Source organism: Chroicocephalus ridibundus, chromosome 2, assembly GCF_963924245.1.
Source record: "Chroicocephalus ridibundus chromosome 2, bChrRid1.1, whole genome shotgun sequence".
Lineage (NCBI taxonomy): Eukaryota > Metazoa > Chordata > Aves > Charadriiformes > Laridae > Chroicocephalus > Chroicocephalus ridibundus.
In genome coordinates this window covers 39,984,261-39,994,969 of record NC_086285.1, presented here as the reverse complement: position 1 = coordinate 39,994,969, position 10,709 = coordinate 39,984,261, and the positions used below count along the sequence as shown (strand labels likewise).

Genomic DNA, 10,709 nt, shown 5'->3' with positions numbered 1-10,709 from the left:
CTTTTTACTCTTTCCAACAGTAGCTCATCAGTCTCTATTCCTCTTGCTCACTCCACTTTGCTTGATTCCTTTAAAAATTTTCAGAACGCATTAAGTAGCGCCCTTCTTTCAAACTTATGTGATGAAATTCATCATTTTGAACATAACTGTCAGGATGTCAAGCTACATAGTTTTACTACGAAAGCACAAGATAGAATCACAGAATGGTTTAGGTTGGAAGGGACCCTAAAGATCATCTAGTCCGACCCCCGTGCCATAGGCAGGGTCACCTCCCACTAGACCAGGCTGCTCAAAGCCCCATCCAGCCTGGCCTTGAACACTTCCAGGGATGGGGCATCCACAACTTCTCTGGGCAACCTGTTCCAGTGCCTCACCACCACCCTCATAGTGAAAAAAATGTTTGGTTTTCTACTGGAAGAAGACACTATTTTTGGTTAGGTAGTTGGGAAGTGTAAATAATAACAGGAGAATTACACTGAATCTTATCACTTGACATAGAGGTTCACTGAGAGCTGACCTAAACTCCACTAAAACAAAGAATTCTAAAATTATTTAAGACCCATTTCAGTTAAAGTGTGAATGCCTATGGCCAAGCCATATATTAATTCAGAAGCAAACCTTTTTTTAAACTTTTTTTCCACAAGAAAGCTTAGATGGAGAAAAGGACAGACCAAAACTTGTAATAATTTTTTTCTTATGATTGGTAAATATTTTAAAATATTTACAAACAAAACCAGAACTTGAAAGTAAGCGAATATTTACAATGGAAACTGCAAGCTGACAATGGTGTCTACTGGACTGTACTCTACTCAACAGACTCTACTGGAAGGAACTTCCTCAAGCTTAAACTCAATAGAACTTTGTTCTTAATGGGTGTGTATACAATATATTTCATTATAGGGTCTAGAAATGCTAGAAGTACTCTGCAAGTATTTCTCAGTTTCTGTACGGGAATACAGCTGATTGATAGAGAAGGGGAGCTTCTTTTGTCTGATGGGAGAAGCTGCAGTCATTGAGGCTTTCCTGAGATTTTTTTTAGATTCCCGAGATTCCAAAATTGCCTGGATTACAGATGAAATATGAAATCCAAACAAGCTACTGTTACAAATTAAAATACAGCTCGTGTGTGTATGTATATTTACATAAATATATTTGTATACGCACACAATCACACACGCATATGCATTCAATAAAATACTTTGTATATAATTCACATAAATCTATATTAAAAATCTGTGGAAGTATCTATATTCTGCTTGCATGCATGAGTTAACTAAGACAAAAAACCATAATTTTGTACTTTATATTTTATTAAACTGGCAAATGTATACTATATGCTTTCAAAATAGATGAAATCCTGCTAACTAGTTCATATGCATGTAATAGCTTTACTCTATAGTTGATAACCAAATTGGACATCCCCCCCCTCAAAGGACTGGAAATTGGAATGTATTTCTACATACTTTATTAGGTGAGACCTGGAAGGAATGAATACAGAAAGTCAGTATTTTCCACTTCTCTTACTCTTATATTGGCTTCTGCCATCAGAGGTGTGCATGCAATGTATGCAGTTTTTGCTATGGGTGCCACTTGCATTTGGGATGTTAAGAACTTGTATAAACCTTATCTAGATTACAGACTACTTAAATGAACAATGTTAACTAACAATGTAACTAAATATAAACCAAGATTTTTCACAATTCCTATTTTCAGCCAAGTGAGATTTTAAAAATACTTCTAAATCTAAGAATACTTCAGTCAACACCTAATATAAGAAAAATTATTTCCCTCACCAATACAAAGCTTACACACCTTTACTTGTGTCTCTGCAGTAAAGCATTTGAACATAAACTGAGACGGTCTAAGCACTTTGTTCCTAACCCCCCATAATCTCGCAAATACAAAAATTAATAATATTTGGGATTTATTTTTCCATTTATTGTTGTGTAAGCAAAAGGGATTAATCTCCTTACAATGTTTTAATTTCGGGGTGGAACCTCCATTCATGCTTAAATTGGCATTTTAAGTGTTACGATGAGCCGAACAATTGATTGCCAATGAAACAAGAATAAACTACTTTTGGCAGATTCTGCTGTTGTTTTTCCTGCTGGCTTTTGTTCTAGCTTTTATTTTCCATGGGAAAATTTTCATATTGAGAATACTGAGAGGGCCAAATCTTTTAAGACATCCCCTAAGTGCACAGACAATTAGATATCCTATGCTCATATAATTACTCCAGTAGTTATTTAGACAACTCACAATTGCCTGATTTGAGTACACAGTGGGAGTATGCGCCAAAGGCAGGTGCATACTTCTTTTTTTTTTCTAAACAGTAGCACAAATCTAGAGGTTTATAAAGAAAAGGTTTTGATGCTTTCAGTAAAATTTGTACTTAGTGAATCCCGCCTATACAACTAGATACATATAATGTGCTATAATTTTTTACATTGCCATTTCATCTCCCAAGCACATGCAACTTTTGCATGCATGTAAATGCACTGTATTCCAAAAGCAAAAACTACATATTGTCATGTATTTATAGTGGACAGGTCACTGTGATATACGCAGGCTGACTGTAGATGGCTGTATGATTTCTAAATCAAATGCTGTGCCCTGTATTGAACAAAATGATCATTTCATCACTGAGCTGTTCGAAGTACTCAAAACATGGTATTACAAGAATTATACGCCTGACTGCTTGGCTGTTTTTAATACGAAGAACTGCTCCAACACAAAATAAATGTAAGGAGAGGCAAACAGAAAATCATGATTTCACATAGAAATTAAAATGCCTGTGTGAAATTAACGTATATATGGACATGCAAAGAAATTCTCATGTCTTCATTTTTTTTTATCCTGTGCTTTTTTCTTTTAAATCTAATTTTAAATGTCTCTTTCTGCTTTAAACTATCTGTTGCAGCAGGAAATTTAAGTGCATTGCTGTAAAACACTATCATCAGCAGACCAGAACCTGCTTTGGTCTCCCTTTTCTTACTCAAACATCTGGGAATCAAAAACATCTGTAGACTGACATGGAGTTAAGACTTCCTCTCTAAGTATCTTTGGCAAAACCACATAGACGGGCTGATTATCTTGCCCTGAAATGGCCCAAAAAGCAAAAAAGTTCCTTTCTGGGAATCAGGGGAATTATGAGAAATGTCTTCAGAGATTACATACAATATCATGTCACTGTTACTAAGCTTACTAGGTTTTATTCCTGTCTCCCATTTCTAGGTGTATCTCGGATTAATCATATTTCTTCCTGTGTTGCCTTGAAGTATGATCTAATAGCCAAATGGTGTCAGCTTTAGGCTCTTTTTTTCAAGACTCGGGTCCAAACGTATGGATGATGGAGTATGTCTCTAGTTTGTCCTTTCAGTCTTGTACTGGAATCCCCAAAGAAAAGCTTGGATACCTAGTGCGTAATTACACAATTTGTCACAAAGAGCAACCTAGGACACATCACACTTCATGTTCAAACAGTTGTAAAAACGTATACGTTGCAGTTTTTCTTAAAGGTAAAATGAACTCTCCAATACTAGGTGGTCCTCAACAACAGCTCACCTTCGGGATTTCTAATGACAAACGGGCCAATGCCAAGCAAACGGATTTCCCAAAACTTAAGAAAGCGAAATCTTTTTGATTAAGCTGATCTCAAAGCGAATCAAGTCTGCCTTGCAAATTTGTGTTTTGTCTCAGCTGAACTTCTACCACTTTGTAGAAAAACGTGTTTAGGGTGATAATTCTTCCTCGGCAGCTGGGAAGATGAGTGCTGCAAGGACGCAGCCTCGGCCCTCCCATGGCTCCAGCATGGGCCCAGCCAACATGGCCTGGTACCATCCATCTTCACACCACACATCTCCTCCTTCCACCAAGAAGTTTCCCAATCAATCTGAACCCGGCCCGTTGCTTCCAGGGAGCAACGTACTGGATTCACGTTAAGTTACCTCATTTTAAGCTGCTTCCCCCCCGCCTCACCCCCGGCCTTGCGTGACTGCTAACTACACTCTGCCTAGGCTTTTTGTAAATAAAAGCGCCTCAGGCTTCCTCAGAGGGTAAAAGGTCCCGAACAAACGGAAAACATCCCCATTTCAAACAAACCCCAGCGCCTTTTCCCTGTCGCCCGCCGGGGCGGGCGGCAGCCGAGCTGCGCCACAGCCCGCCACGAGGGAAGCCCCGTCCCCACCCTTCCTTCCCCGGCTCCCCTCCGCCTCCTCGCCGGCCTGCTCGGGCCACCACCGGCGCCCGGCTCCCCGGGTACCCCCAGCCCCGCGCTCGCCCAACAGCGCCGGCCGTCGGAGGGAGCAGGCGCAGGCCCTGTAGGCGGCCGCGGCCTCACGGCAGGGCCGGCGCCTGCGCGGAGGGTAGCGGGGACGGGGCGGGGGGGCGGTGCCATCGCGCGTCCCCGTGTGCGGGCAGGGAGAGCCCTTCCCCTTCCCTTCCCATCCCATCCCCGGGCCTCCCCTACCGCCTCCCCCTGCCCCGCGTCCCTCGCAGGGCGCCGGGCTGGCGCGGGGGTCTGTGTGCCGCGCAGGGAGGGAGGGAGGGAGGCAGGCGGGGAGGGGGAGAGAGAGAGAGAGAGAGAGAGAGAGGCTGAGCCAGATCTTCATGCCACTGCAGGCAGCAGCAGCAGCAGGTAAAACCAGCCCCAGAGCATCTGCTCCCCTTAACCCGCTTGCCCCCCTCCCCGCCGGCCGCCCGGCAGTCAAAAGTGCTCCGGCCCCCGCCGAGGCCTTTGGTCCGGCCGCCCCGGGCCGTCAGTGGGCAGCAGCGGGGCCGGTAGGGGCGGTGAGGCCTGCGCGCAACGGGCTGCTGCCGCCGCCGCTCCTCGGCCTCCTCAGGCTCCCTCCCGCCGGGGCTGCCCGCCGGAGCCGGGGGGGCGGCCCGGTGTGGGCCCCGGGTGTGCTGAGGGCAGGTGCTCCCCGGCAGGAACCTCTGGAGCCAGCGCCTCCGTTCTGGGAGGTGAGAGCAGGGAGGGAGGAGGAGGCAGATTTATCACAAGGTTTCCCCCTCTGGATTATTTTTTTTGTATTGTTGGTGGTGATTCTGGTGGCTGAAGAGGGAAGTTAAGGTCTTCGTGATTACTTATTCCCCCCCCCCCCCCCGCCCTCCAGGCCTTGAAAAAGAGTTTTTAGAAGAAGCTTGGTTTCCCTCCACTTTTCCTGCCCCAGAGCCTCTCTTCCTCCCTGTTCTCACCTCTCTGACTCAGTCTGTGCTAGCCGGCCAGTTTTATTGCCATCAGCGGTAGATGTTTAACTGTCACACTTGTTTTTCTGTAGGATACAGCAGTTCAAGTGGTGTACAAGTCCGGATTTCAGTGCAAGGGCTGCAATTAGCACGTTTTAGCTGTTTGAGGGTTTTGTACTCTTAGATTGCTGTACCCATCAGTAGTTTAGTTTAGCTACGTATCCTATGGTATCGTGTATCTTGGAGGCTTTATTGCTTTTAAGGAATAGTTTTTCCACCATATTGGCATAACCTTGCTTTAGTATACGCGTGAAAGTGGTATACATGTGAAATGATCATGTTCCAAAATGTACTGCGATGGGACATGGGAGACAAGAATACGCTTCCCGTTCCGCCACTCAGCTCTACAGCGTCCATGCACCTCTTTACTCTCAGTAATCCTGCTTGCCTTCCCTTACAAAGTACTCCAAAACTTGGTTAAAAAGCACCACATAAGAGAGTATTTATTTTCAGAGCAATGAGAGTTCATTAAAGTTATTTGTCAGTTCTGTTACTTGCCACATGGTAATTCAGCTATTTACTGATAATACCTCCTTCATGAAAACTAGAGCTTCCAAAATAAATATGGTCTGATTATTGAAAATATTTTTGAGAATTTGAAGGTTGTGAAACATTAAATTAGTCTTAGATCCCACCTCTCTGAATCCTCATCCGCTGTTACATTTGCAGCTCAGAGGCTGAAATACCATAAGATCTAAAACTGGGCAGTAAGAAAAAATACATTGTGGGTGATAATGATTTCAATTTTTGAAACCAGTCCTTTTTTTTGGTAAATGTAATAATTTTCTGAGTTAACACAATTGTGAATTACCAGTTGTCAGACTTCTTTTTCACTGACACACAGCCCATGTATGGCCTAAACGCTGTTATCCTAAAAGTCATGTGAATATATATAATAGTAGCGATTACTGGATTTGTTACAACTAAGGTTGTGTTGTAATACTTTCGGACTATCATGTAAACACAGAATTTGACACAGCCTACTACCAAGCAATTGCCGAGTTTTTAAACTTTTTATATATTTTCTTGAAATTGGTAACTGCTGCTGACCCAACTGCAGGAGCTTCCCTGTGTATGAACTGTGAGCCTACATAATGAACTTCAGTTCATAACAAAGTAGGAGAGCATCAGCAATTACTGTATTTACGTATAAGTGCATATGGGGAAGAAGGTGCATTTTTTCCCTCTAAATTTTTTATGGTGGCTTCGTAATTTAGATGCTACATGTGTGGTAAACTCCTATGAAAACTGAAAGTTTCAAAAGATATTAATGGCATCCTTTTGTTAGTGAGATGAGGACAAGAGTCTGTTCTCCAGCCTTGTGGATGGGAAGGAGACTAAGGCTCGTACTGGTAGCTTTGTTTAATGATTAATTAAACTGGTGAGATTCTTGTATGGTTCACTTCATTTCACCTTCTCAGCAACCTGAGGGAAGCCACAAACTTGATTTTTAACAAACAGCTTTTCAGTTTCTGCTGCAACATGAGCAAAGCTCACTTGTCATGTGGAAATGGTTCAGAGCTTTTCTTAAAATATTGTCCCACCTGCGACAGAGTGGCACTTACCGTTGAAAAATGTGAGTGAAAAAATTCCTCTCACATTTTTCCTTCTTTGAGTTACGGTGTTGGCTTTACTCAAACATTGTTCTTCTCTCTCTTGTTTGCATTTGAATAGCACTTGCATCTTTTGGACTTTGGTACCTCGTATTAATGTGGAAATAAAATATGATTTGGTGGAAGTGTGTTATACATTCTCTGCCTGCCTATGCTTTATGCTAATGAAGAGATCATCTTTGCTGTCTCCGGGTTATTGTTGCTATTATGACTTCATTTTTCACTGGGGAAGGGCTATGCAAAAAGCTGTTTTACACTTTGCCCTGAAAGGAATTCTGTTGACGAAGTCTTAGGAAGTTTACTTTCTGCTCCATCCTTAGGAGTTTTATCTTAAACTGTTAGGTATGCTGCTGTAATTGACAACAGCTGTTGCTGAGAATTGTGGAGGATAGACAGTTTCTAAGATAATCAGTTCCTAGTCCATTTGAGGCTTTGTTGATTAGCACGTGTAAGAGCATTTTGGATCAGAAGCCAGTGATGTCTGCAGAGTGCAAATGTGGTATGTTATCTAAACTGTTTGACTTAGACTCGACACTGCTCTGTAGTAAATAAGCTCTAGGTTTTGCGTGCTGCTTCTTCTAGCCCAGGAGAGTGCCCAAAGCAGTTCAGTCTGTAGTCTGTAAAAACACAGATCTTTCTCTGAGTTGTGCTCTCAGAGGAAGCGGGCTGTTAAACGTGGTAGAAGGAGTTGCTTGCAAGTGTTCAGTTGTTATATTAGTGAGGCTTAAACTCTCAATTTTTGACCTCCAAAAGAAGGGGCATAGCTGTTGCCATTTCCAGTGTTTAGGAAGGATGCTACTGTGGCCTGTTTTACTTAAGAATGTTTTTATCAGTTATCCAAATGTCTTATCTTTTTTTTTTTTCCTGATGTCACAGCTTCTGTGATCAAATACTTTTTTAAAAAGTACTTGAAAATGATGCAGAGTTTGAGGTCCCTGTCATGTTGTATAACATTATAATCTGATAATTCATATTCTTTTTAGTGATGTTGAATAGGAAAAAGCATGATTACTCTGAATCTTATGGGAATCTGTGTGTGACAGTCTTTGAGGAGAAATGGTTAACTATATTTATGCTCTGAGAGTTGAGGTAAGAAGCAAGAGCCAAGCTGGAGCAGGTAGTCAAACTGCATTGTGACCTTGGAGATGAACGTTCAACGTTTAGCATATTTTGGATAAAGGTTGATGAATTACTGAAGAGAATAGAAGTGGGTATTTTGCCCCTGTTAATGGTTAGATGTAGATTTCCCAAAGGCACTGAGTCATACATGACCTGAAATCTGGTTGGAAATCGTTTGAAAACAATAGGAAGAATCATGTGTCAGTGATGTTGAACTGAATGCAGCAAAAAAGAGGCAGTATCGTGGTGTCTTGTGTTCTATTTAAAAAAGCCAACAAAACAAACGTTTTCCTTCTGTACTATTTAACTTGAGGGGCTTTTTGTTCTGTTAATGGACTGGCAAATCGTTATTTTAGGTTTATTAAAGAACATTATTACCACGCTACTAATTAATCTTGTTCTGTGTATGTGAAAAGTTCATGTGCTTGCTTAAGTTGACTTGCATTTAGTACTGCATCATGTAGTGGTGCATTAGAGTGGGGATCAAATCTGTCTTAATACATGAACGTTTCACCTTAAATATATTACAGCATCGGTTTTTCTTTCAATGAGTTTGTTTTCTGAACTTTCAGTTGGCTAAGCTTTTTTTTTTTTTTTTTTTTTTCTTAAAGTGTATCGAGATACTGAGAATCTACCATTTACTTCTCTGGATGACTTGTTTCAGTGATTCATCTTTTCCACTATTTAAAAATAAGGCATGCAATTATTGTTTGAATACATTTGAATGCATCTGTTTTTCACTGGTTCTTGTTATCTCGTCTGAATTCTCTCTCATATCAGACTGCCTTAAAACTTGGTTTGTCCCTTTGACACTGTGTTTTCACTCCTCTGCATGGTGGCAGTCCCTAGCATTTAAAGGCAGATAGAGATATTAAAATACATAGTTTTAAAAGAACATCAGCAGATCATAGATTTGCTGGGCTGACTACTCAGGGACTCTTGGATAAGTTTAACAAGTACGCTGATTTAAAATGTTTGTCTCTCAATATTTTTTTAACATCTGATCTGGAACATCTGTTTAACAAATGAGATGGAAAAAAAATCAATATAATGTGTTACAATTATACCATTTTGAATCTTTCCAACTATAGAATGAAAGTATTTATTGACTATTTTTGATCTTTCCTTACGATTTTTAACACTTCTGCCACCTCTGTCTTGTCATGGGCCTCTGCTGTTGTTGAGGTGGTGTTTGTTACTAACATTCTTGGCTGTGTCATATGTGGATGTTTCATGTCTCTCTGTTTCTTCACTCCATAACTCTAATTTATGGTGATGGCGATCCAGCCTCCCCTTTTCTGCATTGTTGATCTTGCTTTTTTTTTTCCCTTATACTTGCTTGTTTTTTCAAAAACATCAGGTTTTGAACAGCTAGGATGAGCTGTGGCCAAAATTGTCCTCTTTGTTAGCTGTAGAATTGCCTGACCATAGATAAAAGCCCTCTTAAGGAAAGTTCCATTTTCGTGTTTTTCTGTCTAAGATTTTTTTTTCCCAATTTTGTTCATAAATCTTTTCAGCTTCATAAATTTTGAAACCGCAGGAATATGAGCGTGTATATGCATCATATGTTTACATAGATGTCAGTAATCTCTGTCTGGCTGTGTAATCTGATCATGATCAGTAATTCTTAGACTATCCCCAGTTTCCAGTCCAGTGACTTACTCATTTTAGCCATTATAATGGGATATATGATAATTTATCTGTGTTGGTTATGGTGAGTGCTGTTAGAAAACTGTTGCTAATAATTTTTAAAAACAGATTTTTTTACTGTTAGCTGCTTAAGATCCTGAGATATTAGGTTTTATTATTAAAGACTTCAGTTTAACATTTTTCTTTCAGCACTTTACCAATATGGGCTTATAAAGAAAATCCTACTGTTACCTAGTTTGAGCTGATGGTCTGTAACAGACCTGTACTGTCACCACCTTCTAAGTGAGCTGCCTTATTTAACCCTTAGACCTACAGATAGTCTGTATCCTTTGGTTCTGAGCTATCGGGTAATGAATGTCTGAATGATGTTTATTGAAACCTGGGTTGTGCCTGCTTGATAGTAAGTGATATTTAATCTGTAGCTTTTACACAAACGGACTTCTGGCGTTTTCTTTTTCCTATTAGGAAAAAGTATAGCTATGTGATGTGTATTGAGAATAGACTTGAATTTCGCAAAGGTATTGAATTTGTTGAAAGTTTTAATGACTCTTTCTAGAACTGTAGAAGTGCATTTTTGGTATTTAGGCTTCACTTTGATGTTAGCATAAGAACTGTACCTGGCATCAGATGAATTGTCATCTGGGCCATTGTTTTGTCACTACAATGGCCAAAGTTTTAAAGGAAGTTGCAAAAAAGTTGCCAGTTGTGGAATAATCGCCATACCGTGGAGCTCCTCAAATTCTTGACAGTTTATAACGGTTTATGGTGCTGATCCTGACCACTCTTCCCCATAGTATTTTTCTTGTTGATAGGCATTTTTATATAGGTGGGTGTTTTCATTATCCATGGAAATATGTAATCTTTTTACAAATTCTACAATGTTGTATTTATAATCTACATTCTCACTGCCATGCTCAGCACACTGTTCTGAATTGTTAAGAGTAGCTTATAGCTCAGTAGTTATTTGAGCAGCACTGATGATTATTTCTTATCTACTGTGCTTTAGATGTGTCAATAACAAATTTGATTTGCCAGCATGCTGCCCATATACTTACATTTTTTAACGTCATTAATCTCACA

General features: G+C 40.6%; 1 protein-coding gene across 4 annotated transcripts in view; it reads left to right on the top strand.

The window, feature by feature from the left end:
* Positions 1–4,412: 4,412 nt before the first annotated feature.
* TBC1D5 (TBC1 domain family member 5) overlaps positions 4,413–10,709 on the top strand; it is a 321,123-nt gene continuing 314,826 nt past the window's right edge. For all 4 annotated transcript variants that reach the window (XM_063325152.1, XM_063325151.1, XM_063325150.1 and 1 more), the window contains exon 1: positions 4,413–4,636. The gene's annotated coding sequence lies outside the window, so the exon portion shown is untranslated. The remainder of the gene's footprint in view (positions 4,637–10,709) is intronic.